The 10,773-nt window shown below is 43.0% G+C and overlaps 1 long non-coding RNA gene, 1 other non-coding gene and 1 pseudogene across 3 annotated transcripts; all 3 read right to left on the bottom strand.

Moving 5' to 3' along the window:
- Positions 1-80: 80 nt before the first annotated feature.
- On the bottom strand, positions 81-310 carry LOC140579920 (U2 spliceosomal RNA; annotated as a pseudogene).
- A 1,459-nt stretch (positions 311-1,769) lies between these two features.
- LOC140580185 (U5 spliceosomal RNA) lies at positions 1,770-1,883 on the bottom strand. The gene has a single exon (XR_011983950.1). It is a non-coding gene; the product is annotated as a U5 spliceosomal RNA (small nuclear RNA).
- Positions 1,884-4,059: 2,176 nt separating this feature from the next.
- On the bottom strand, positions 4,060-9,353 carry LOC140579656 (uncharacterized). Of its 2 annotated transcripts, XR_011983593.1 has the most exons (3): positions 9,036-9,353; positions 8,483-8,555; positions 4,060-7,446 (listed from the first exon to the last, which is right to left on the bottom strand). It is a non-coding gene; the product is annotated as an uncharacterized lncRNA (long non-coding RNA). The 2 variants fall into 2 exon arrangements; XR_011983594.1 differs by lacking the exon at positions 8,483-8,555.
- Between the last annotated feature and the right edge of the window lie 1,420 nt (positions 9,354-10,773).

Consider the following 10,773-nt stretch of genomic DNA (forward strand, 5'->3'; position numbering starts at 1 on the left):
ACTCACTCACTCACTCAGTCAGTCAGTCAGTCAGTCAGTCAGTCAGTCAGTCAGTTCTGCCTTTCGACAACAGGGGGCAGTAGAGGTGCACCATTCCCGGAAGCACTGCAATACCGGGTCGATGCGTGGAGCGGACGGGGCAAGCCCCACTTCCGGCTCCCTGTTCCAAAAATCCGTTTAATATGTGGTCCCCTCCATGGGGGACGTATCAGATATTAAACTGATAAGAACAGATTTTTTTTTTTTTTTTTTTTTATTCATCTTTAATCAACATTTCTGCATACAATCTAAGAACAACACATAAAACTATAAAGCCATTTATCACACACTACCCGTAATAAACTAACATCCATACTAAAACCCATACACATATAAACCCCACTCATAACCTATTAAATCATAATACAACAACGTACATAACGCATATTATAAAGCAATCCTATAATACCACATACATAAAACTTTATAAAAAACTTCAAACCTATAACACCATTACAACACACGTTAAAACAGTATTAAATACATAATTACAGCAGAAATCCTAAAATCTTTAAAATGGTAAAACATCATCCGAAATATCCCCATTAAAACTAAGGTCCCCCCCCGACTCGGCAGCAACTAAAAAAGAGCGTTCATTAGCAAAGTCCTGCTGCCCTGCATAAGAACGTCTCTCTTGGGGGGAGACCAAAACACTTTGCAAATCAATTTGCTCTAAGGGGAAGATCGCTTCTCGGCCTAAAGCAGGCGGGCCTGGAACTGGCGTCGACCAGTCCAGATCCCCAGCTCATCCCGGATGTCCTTGTGGCCAGGAAGGAGGTCCACATACTTGTTCAAGAACTGGCGGACGGCTTCGCCGGACACATGCGGGTTAAAACAATGTACCGTAATTACCCGCTTGTCGGGCCACCACAGCGGCTCAACGGTGTATCGTCCCAGGAGAGGGTGCTGGGCCCTCTCCTTGCTCCGCTCCAGGACCTTGGTGTAGCTCTCGTCGGTGGACAGGGTGACCTCGAAGAACTGGAAAGGTCCATTCCGCTGCACACACAGGATGTCCTCCATGCGCAGGCCCAGCTCCCCGAAGGCCACCTCCCGGATGAAGGCCAGGCGGTCGGGGAAGGTGCCTACCTCCCCTTCGGCCCTCCAGCAGAACCGGGCGGTATTACGCAGGCCACCGCCTGCTACCAGCCACGGCCCGCTGAAGGGCTTCCTCGCAGCTCCGCCGGCCGTCGACATCCGGGATGGTCCACCGACGTCGTTCCTGGAGCAGAGTCCTCCTGCCGCCGTGGTCCCGACGTCCGCCGTGGTCCGGCCGCCGTCCGCCAATCCGGGATGAGCCGAGGAATGCTAAACTATAAAAGCAACTAAAAAATAAAAACACCAGTTCACCCGGCAGGGCGGCGGACAGGCCACCAGCCACTGCGGGATCCCCAGCCTAATAAAAACGAAAATAAAAGCAGGGATAAAAGGCTAAAAGGAAGGCACGGGTCGCCCCGTGGCAGCGGCGGTCAAGCCACCTACTGGTCACGCATTAGGGTCACCGTGCCTTCCTCTAAAAAACCCGACGCAGTCCGTTAAAAGCGATAAAAAGAGCGTAAAATCCACTTGATGCGGGATGCCGACGGAGCTGGCGCGGCTCAGCCCTCACCAGCCCCTCTGGCAGGTGTCGCCCGGCGAGTCCACGCGTGATCCAGGGAGACCACAGCCGCGCCACCGGGCACCTAACGCCAGCCGCTAAGCCGGGCCCAGTCTTCCTTTGACAGCAGCAGTGCAGCTCTGCTTGGGCAGAGCCTCCAAAAATACCATGAACTCATCGCTATCCCTCTCCACGGAAATCTTTAGTAAAAGGCGAAAGATTTATACGGGATGAAGAGAGACCCGAGTCGATATGGGGCCGCCGCCAAGCCCGTCGCCGTTAGCCGGGCCTGCGTGACGCCCCCGCTCGGAGTAGAATGCCCAGGGGCGTCGCAGCCGCCGTCCTCGGGGCCCCGACTCCTCCCTGTCCTCCTGTCCTCTCAAAAGACAGCAATCATTTTAACAAACATGAGGGGAAATTCAAAAGGCAAAGATGACATCACGCCTTACCTCAGCGCAGCTGTCCACCTCACAAACAGCGTGTCACCTTCCTTTAAAAAAAAAAAATTAAAAAAAAAGGCGGGAAAAGGGGGCCGCGCACGGACAGGGCCTCTCCCTCACAACACATGCAGCTAATTAGCTGGCCATCCAGGGGCACCCAGTCTATTAATCACTCACTCACACAATCCGTTCAATATGTGGTCCCCTCCATGGGGGACGTATCAAAACAACCATTTCATACCGAAATAAAATGTAAATCAGCTCAGATACATGAATAATATTATGCTTGTACTACTTACATTAAAGACATAATCACAATCTAAAAGGCTGAAACATTTCCACACCATGCAAATCAATGCCAACACAGTACAATAAGACTTTCAAAGATAACATTAAAGAAATAGAACTACCTGCAGAACTATTACCCATAAAATAGGAAAAGGGCAATAAGACCAGCAAATACAACTAGTAACTGCAATGATGGAAGTGTCCAAAGCTTAGGATGATCGGACAGGTAGGACATGTAGGACAAGTAATAGAGGAATAACGGCAGAGAACTGGCAGCCAGGGTAGTAGAAAGTCAGACAGAATTAGATTCGATTAGAATTACGATGGAGATTGAGCGTAGGGTGAACGGGATAGGAGATGTAGGACAGAGCAGGACTGGTTTGGGTGAGATGGTCTGAGTAGTAGGTAGAAATTAGGATGGAGATGGTTTTAGTGTAGGCGTTACAGGTCAGTAGATGTCGGACAGAATGAAAAACCATCCGGTGGAGTGCCTGAGGCCGTCTGAATGTCTGGTTGAATAATAATAGAAGCTTCGTGGGGAAAACGCCTTTACGTCTCCCCAGCTTGCTTTACGGAGAGTATGCTGTGCACATTGGGCTGCCTAGCTCAAGTACCCACCAAAGCGACCCTCTGATTACAGGCACACAGGCTTAGCCCACTGAGCCTCCTGCTGCTGTGGGTAAGATAGGTGAGATCGGTAGACACCTTCCTACCTGATCTGGTAACTCGTTTTAGCTGAATTGGCCTAGGTGGGTCTTAGACATAAATAAACAGTGGCGGTAGTGCTCCCGTTTGACCGATCGACACGAAATTTCTCTGGGGTACAGCCCTACATTAATGAGACAAATCTGGAAATGATTGGCTGAAGCATGCCTGAGATATAGCTGTCTGATTGAAATGGGCGAGGCAGCAGTACAGTCAGGGTGTGGCTGGTAGCCATATCTTACCAAAAGTTTAAGTTTTTTTTCTAAATCTTTAAAAGGACTGTCTCCTGATTTGAATGACACCAGATTTATGTAGGTTGGGTGAAAATCCTAGGAGATTAACCCCCAGGGGTCTGAGGCCTCTTTTCCACTTTCGGGGTAGTCTGACATGCCTTGACATTTTTAAATATTTCACCTATCTAAAAAACATTTATCCCAAAGTGTTGCATGTGCTTTTATTCAGCACAAACTCAGCACCAATGATCTGAGACCACTCATAATGTTATTTTATTTTTTGTTAAAATCAACTTTAAACATATGCTTTTCAGAAACCTATTTTCAGACATGCTGATAAATTATAAAAAATCACATTATAGACATTTCTAGGTAAGACTTTTGAGCTCTGAAGCTTATAGACACAGGGGTTGGTTACACACAGGTGAAAGAGACATTCTGAAATTTTATGTGGTTTGATTACTAAAGTGTTAGAACTTTGGAGTGACACTCTTTTTCTGAAAGTCAGTGGCCAGCACAATGAATATTGATGTGATAGGCGTTCCCACACCTCTAGTAGTTTGCATACTGTCAATGGCCCGTCAGTCTGGAATGTCACTGCACCCCACACCCATCACTTTGGAAAGGTAGTTTGATATGCAAGAGAAGTAGCAACAAAAAAATCCTTTTTTTTAAAAACAAAATCAGTTTATTGATAGATAGAATGTCACAACATAAGTGAATAAATGTACAACACAAAATAAGCAAATCACAAAATAAATGGGTGCATGAATAATGTTTATTTGCGACAGTTCATTCACAAATCAATATAACAAATTTTTAGTCCTGATTCGCATGCCAAGCCTCGAAACAGTTTCTGTTTGGTTGAAGGCAAAGCTGGACATCACAAGCTACGCATTTCCATGGGGTTTTTGTTTTGTTCCCACCATGCATCCTGCAATTCATACAAGTCTTTCGCCCTGAGGTAGCCTTCATCCTGCCGTCAGTGCTCAGCTCAGCCCCAAGAACTGGCACATGAACACCACTCATCTTTGTGGGGACATTCAGTGTCACCCACACAGCTGTGCGGTGAGCTCCTCCATGAACGCCTTGTGGGTCATGCTGTCCTGTTGCATGATCTCTCTGTGGATAATGTAGGCGTTAGTCGCGGAAATGTCCAAGAAGTGAAGAAAAAGTTTCCTGTACCACTTCATTCTCTTGTGCTGTGTCGTGTAGTACTGGATCAGCTGGTCCGACAAATCCACACCTCCCATGTACTTGTTGTACTCCGTCACCGGTGAGGGGCATGGAAATGACTCGGTGATCCAGACACCCTGCTTGGATTTAACTTTCCTTCGTACCGTATCCCCAGCATAGGCGTTATGGATGGTGGAGCAGACGGACACCTCTCTCGTGTCCTTCCACTTCACAAAGAGAAGAGGCCCGTCCCTTATCCAGCGGTACATCCCTCTGGGCGACTTCTTTGTTAGTGCATTGATGGCACTACGTGGACAGTCCTTCCTAAACTCTCTATAAGTTCCAAACTTAGATGCATACAAGTCCTTGAAAAGTTTTGGACTTGTGTAGAAGTTGTCCATATATACATGGTACCCGGACCCCAAAAAACATCTATCGGTCAGTGACATGACAGAGTCATAAGTCCCTGGCCAGTGGGGAAGTTGTTCTTTCCAGTGTATACTGAAAAGTCCACAGTATACCCATTGCTGGAATCTGCGATAAGGTTCCATAGCACTACATGCTTTGGACCCTTAATTATGCACCATTAATATCTAATTACAATTATATGGCCAATAAAACAATTAAAATGTCACCTTATATGCATGCTATTAAAAACAGGGTTCTTGCAGGTATCAGAAAGTTAAATTTAAGGCCCTTTTAAGACCTTTTAAGACCATTATGAGTAAAATTTAAGACCAACACGATGCATTACAAGAAACATTCGAATGATACCAGAAATTCTCATATTTTATGTCACTCATATCCTTAGCCCAACATCCACATATCATATGTGTTTACAAAGTGCGTTTTAATATGTTCACATGTGTTTAAAGCATGTGGGAGTGGTATTGTAAGGCTTAAACTATAAAAAAGTTTATGTATATGGTCTTTCTATATTGCGGATTTTCATCTATCGCTGATGGGTCTGGAATGTAACTTAGGTGGGGGGATCCAGACCCATCAGCCATAGGTGAAAATTCGCGATATAGAAAGACCATATACATAAACTTTTTTATAGTTTAAGCCTTAAAATATATAGTGATCCCCCGCCTATCGCAGAAGTTACGCTCCAGTCCCATCAGCGATAATGAAAACAATTGGAAACAGCTGATAAACACGGGGAATCTACACAGGGTTAACGAGGGGGCGTGGCACATGGGAGGAGCGAATGAGCGGGGCAGGATATACTGCACTTTTAATCAGATTTTTTAGATTTTCAAAATAAATTCAAATTCAAATAAGTTTTTTTTTCATCTCTATTTTGCTTTTTTGTCTTGGTTTAACTTTTTAAAATCTTGTTTTTATAAAGCACTTTAAATAACCCCTGTGTATGATAATAAAAACTTGCCTTGCCCTACCATAAGGAGACCGAGAAACGTTCACCTCAAGACCACACGAACAACTAAAAACTATATGCTGGAAACTAAGACATTCACAAGGTAACTCCAGGATAAGCTCTGTAAAAGTAGAAATGTGTTTATTTTATGATAAGATAACGTGAGCCAACTGGCTAGTACTGTAGTTGCCTTTTAACTGAAAAAATTCACTCCAGTCAGAGAAAAAAGTTACTAACGCACTACTGTACATCAAAACATTTACATTGCAATAATTTATGGCATGAAATAAACTTGTAACTATATCATTCAGTAATACAAATAATAAAACAACATACCGTTCACATTAGCCTCACGGACTAAGTTAGCGCTTGATTCCCCTGCACTTCCTGTTGTGGCTGAGCGTGCACCTGACGTCAGTGGCTGAAAGTGCACGTTCTGCAGCCAGACCCTTCTCAAACTGTGTGCTTGCCTAGCCGCAGTGATCACGCAATGGGATTTGTAGTTTTATTACCACGCAGACACTGGTGCAGACCAGAAAACACAACCAACAGATTAGTTTTACAGCATTTTACTATTTTATTTTCTGCGGACAATGCTTATTGGGAATGAATGGAGGTAAGAATTTTAAGACTTGGGTAAATTAAATTTAAGACCGAGGATGAAAATCTGGGCATTTTAAGGCCTTAAATTTAACTTTCTGAATTTTTTACTTTTTAAGACCCCGCGGGAACCCTGTAAAAAGTTAAGACCTTTAAAAAGGAACACATCCGCAGACTTCCAACCTCTGCACAAGGGTCAGGCTAAAACAGTATCATACACCTTCCCAAAACACATAAAATCAGTAACCTTGGGAATAAAATAGGTCAATCACACAATAAACAGCACAACAGATCAAACAAAATGTTAATAAATGTTAATATTGATGAATAAGTGCTAACAGTGATCAACCAAAACAGTGCTCAGTAAAATCTGTAAATGCCATTAAATAAAATCCATACCAAATAAAACACACACAGAGAAAAACAAAGCACACTTACCTAAAACCCGAAGTGTCCTCTGTGTGCTTCAGGAAAGTGCATCATGTCAACCCTGTAGGATGGAGTGTCACCACCTAGACGTACCGGGGCAGCTTACGCCTAGGATCAAGGTAGTTGGATGGATGTCAACTTACCTCTGGGGGTAAGTCGTTTAGGTGGATGGCAGCTTCCTTCTGGGGTCTGGAGGTTTGGGTGAATGTCAGCTTACCTCTGAGATCAGAGCGTTTGGGCGGATGGCAGCTTGCCACTGGGGTTAGGGAATTTCAGTGGATGTGAGCTTACCTCAGGGGCCTGCGTGTTTGGGTAGACCGCAGCTTGCCTCTGGGATCAGGGTGCTTGGAGGGACAGCAGCTTACCTCTGTGGTTGGGCCGGTTGCATGTTTGGGAGCTTACCTCTAGGGCCAGGGCGTTTGGTGGATGGCAGCTTACCTCTGGGATCAAGGCATCTGAGTGGATGAAAGCTTACCTCTATTATCAGGGTGTTTGGGTTTATGTCATCTTAACTCCTGGGTCAAGGCGCTTGGTTGGATGCAGTTGGTTCGATCAGAGCTTTACCTTTGGAATTAGGGCATTTGAGTAAATGACAGCTTAACTCTGTGATGATGGTGTTTGGGTACATGTCAGCTTACCTCTGGGGTCAGAGCGTTTGTGTGTAGGGCAGCTTATCACAGCTAACTCTCAATTAGTTTAACTGAATTTATCCAAAAATTATTATTATTTCTATACCTGACACACAAAATACTGTGACTTACATATAATGTGATATGTTGTTAATACAACCAGTAATCAGAACAGTGTGACATGTGCTGCACACCAGGGCAATTTCAGAATCCCTAATCAGATCTGTAGTTAACACCAAGTTATGGTAAACCAAGTGACGCCTATATACATGTATGGAAATCACACAATCGGAAAAATAGTTTACCGAAATATTAACAGAGGTATTTCTCACTCACTATCAAACACGATGTAAATTTTCCCTGTAGTAATTAATAGATCAATAGACACAAAAAACCCAGAGGCACACCAACGAAAACACAACGCAATGCTAGTACCAACTAGCAAGAACTAGCTAAACAGCTAAAAATTCGCAAGAAACTTCTAAATTATCGAAACTCAGCTACATCGATAAGTACATAAATTACCACGAAACATACATGTATTAGTTTAATAAAGTCTAAGCAGAAATTATCAAAATAAATCCGGCTTTGGTTTTGTTTGCCGGAGCTCAAACGTCGGACATCTCCCTTAGTAAAAGGGCGCGGACTCTGGTCGTTAACAGCCACCTGCCGCTCGCGCCACACAACGTCGTTGACCGCAGTCTGTCATACTCTCGCGTGTTTACGTCTGACTGACGCGTGCCGCAATAGTGAGATTTAGCAGTACTAACGTTAAAAAAAGCTCTTACTGACCTCATTTTACTGTATCATATGCGCAGTAATTTATCTTGCTTTCTTAAAATAACCAATAAATTTTGGTGCTACTGCTCTGTCTGAGTCCATGAATTATGTCCTGCATAGAAATGTGTAGTGGCAGAACATTTAAACAACTGGATCGCATTTTAAAACATAATCTTATGTAGACATCACACCTCTCCCGGAAGACTCCCGCAAATGCACCACAGCTCACTCACACCCCCGAACGATGTGCAGCATCCCGGAAATCTGTCCACACAGAAATAAAAGCAATCAAACGCAGGGAAGTGGCCAGGAGCCTACGGATTGTATGTTGGGCGCGGCTACGGATCGTCTGCCACCGCCCCCCAACTTTCACAGCCAGCACCCCCTCCCTTCTCTAAAGTGGGATAATTCAGACATCCCAACCTGCAAAAACTCAATTCAGGAAGGTGCCCCCAACCCCCCGACAAGGAGGGAGATAACTTCAACAAACTTGATTTCACAGTTTAATTTGTTCATTAATTTCCTCTGGTCAGCGCACTAAATTACGAAGGTCAATATTATGTATTTTGACAAATAATAAAAGTAGATTACTTTACCATTTATGCAAATTCCTTAATTATATTCCATTGCTACTTTACAAAAGTCTTCAAGGAGTCTTTCATGACAGCATTAGCAACTAACCAACTGTCTAACTAGTGTAGACCTGAATAATACAGCACATGAAATGACACTTGTTAAACTCACCTCAACATGCCTTTTACAATCGTTTAAACCGTCATGGGCAATGCTGAAATCACTGTTGCAAACAGTACAGCGCGCGGAACATTGTCATTATTTTCATCCTTATTAGACAAGGATACACTTTTGTGTAGTCTGAATTGAAATGCGTTTTATATTTTCGTTTTTTGGGGCACTCTCCCTCTGTCATTATGCTCCACTGAACTGATAACTTCGGTCCTCGAGAAGTTAAATAAAACCCCGCCCGCATTGAAATTTGATTGGCTTATTTTGCTAAGTAAACCAATCGGGATGCTGTCTGTCTAGCACGGGCTACAGGCACACACGCAGGGATCCACACATATGCACGTTCTCTCTCTCGCTCTCTCTCTCTCTCGCTCATTCCGTCATGCGCGCGCGTCTTCTTTCAGGGATATTTTATTGAATTTGCCAAGAGGAGACTCCCGGAACTTCCGGGAGACTCGGGATGTCTGGATAACTGCTTATTTGTACTATAATGATAGCTGTTAATTTTCAGGGAGCTGTGATGATATTCGAAATTGTGCAGGGTTATATAAGTACTGTGAAGCTCTCGTTATCCAGTTAAATGTTTAAAAATATTTATTATTTTATCATATTTTATGTATACTTTCAGCTTATTCACAGGTCTCTCCTGCATTCATCCGTCCATGCCATAATGTAAAATCAGACAGATTGCTTAACTTGCAGCTGTCCAATTACGCGTACATATTTTATTGCTGCAGATAATTAAAGTAGGTAATACAACGCTGAAGGTTAGATGTATAGTACGATTACATATGTACAACATGTGGTCATTTCAGTCAGACAAACGTTTAAAATGGAAAACGAGCTTTCCGTTTTTACCGGCAATTTCCGTAGCACGTCTTAGTCGAAGTACTACACTGCCATCTATTGGACAAGTCAGGTTACTGAATCGTGAAATGTGTCTGTACTGAAATTGATAAAACAAACATAATATCTTCAGTCATGTTTTCTTTTAGGACCACTACAAGAGCATTATCAGTATGAAGGTTTATCAATAAAAATAATTTATTAAAATAAATATTACAGGGCTCTCCCTGAAAATAAGATGCTCTTAGCTTCCAAAGCCAAGGACACATTCTAGTGATTTTCCAGGAGACTGGACCTAACTAACCTGGGGCCTTATGAAAAACAATCAATTATTTGCAATTATTTGCAATTTGAACTGTCATGTTGAAGCTCACAAGGTGTGGAGAACAAGAAACACAAGTATGGGAGAAAAGCAAGGTGCAAAGCATACACAAGCAGTGTAACGACATATCAGTTACAATGTATGATTAAAAATACATAATTTCTCACAGTATGAATAGTGGCCCGTTGCTCCTACTATAGCCTCACACCTCCAGGGTCATGGGTTCAATCTGCACCCCTGCTGTAATAAACAGTGAAGTTATTACAGTAACATGATGTTTATCAATAAAATAGTACAATACTGTAGAAAAAATGCTTTCTGGGCAATATTTATGAGAAACTTGCCGATAAAATACTGTAATGTACTGTAATTCTGTACATGAACTGCAAAAAAATAAACTGTAGAATTTACTCAGATTGAATGATGTAACAATTTGCACTCACTTTTTTGGGTTGACTTTAAACCCTTTTTAAGTAAAGTATACCCAATTCTAGGAGACATTTTAAATAAATAAAGCTATAATATACCTACTGTCACAGTACCATCCTATAAGATTTACTCAAATCAATT

Source organism: Paramormyrops kingsleyae, chromosome 18 (genome assembly GCF_048594095.1).
Source record: "Paramormyrops kingsleyae isolate MSU_618 chromosome 18, PKINGS_0.4, whole genome shotgun sequence".
NCBI classification, from domain to species: domain Eukaryota; kingdom Metazoa; phylum Chordata; class Actinopteri; order Osteoglossiformes; family Mormyridae; genus Paramormyrops; species Paramormyrops kingsleyae.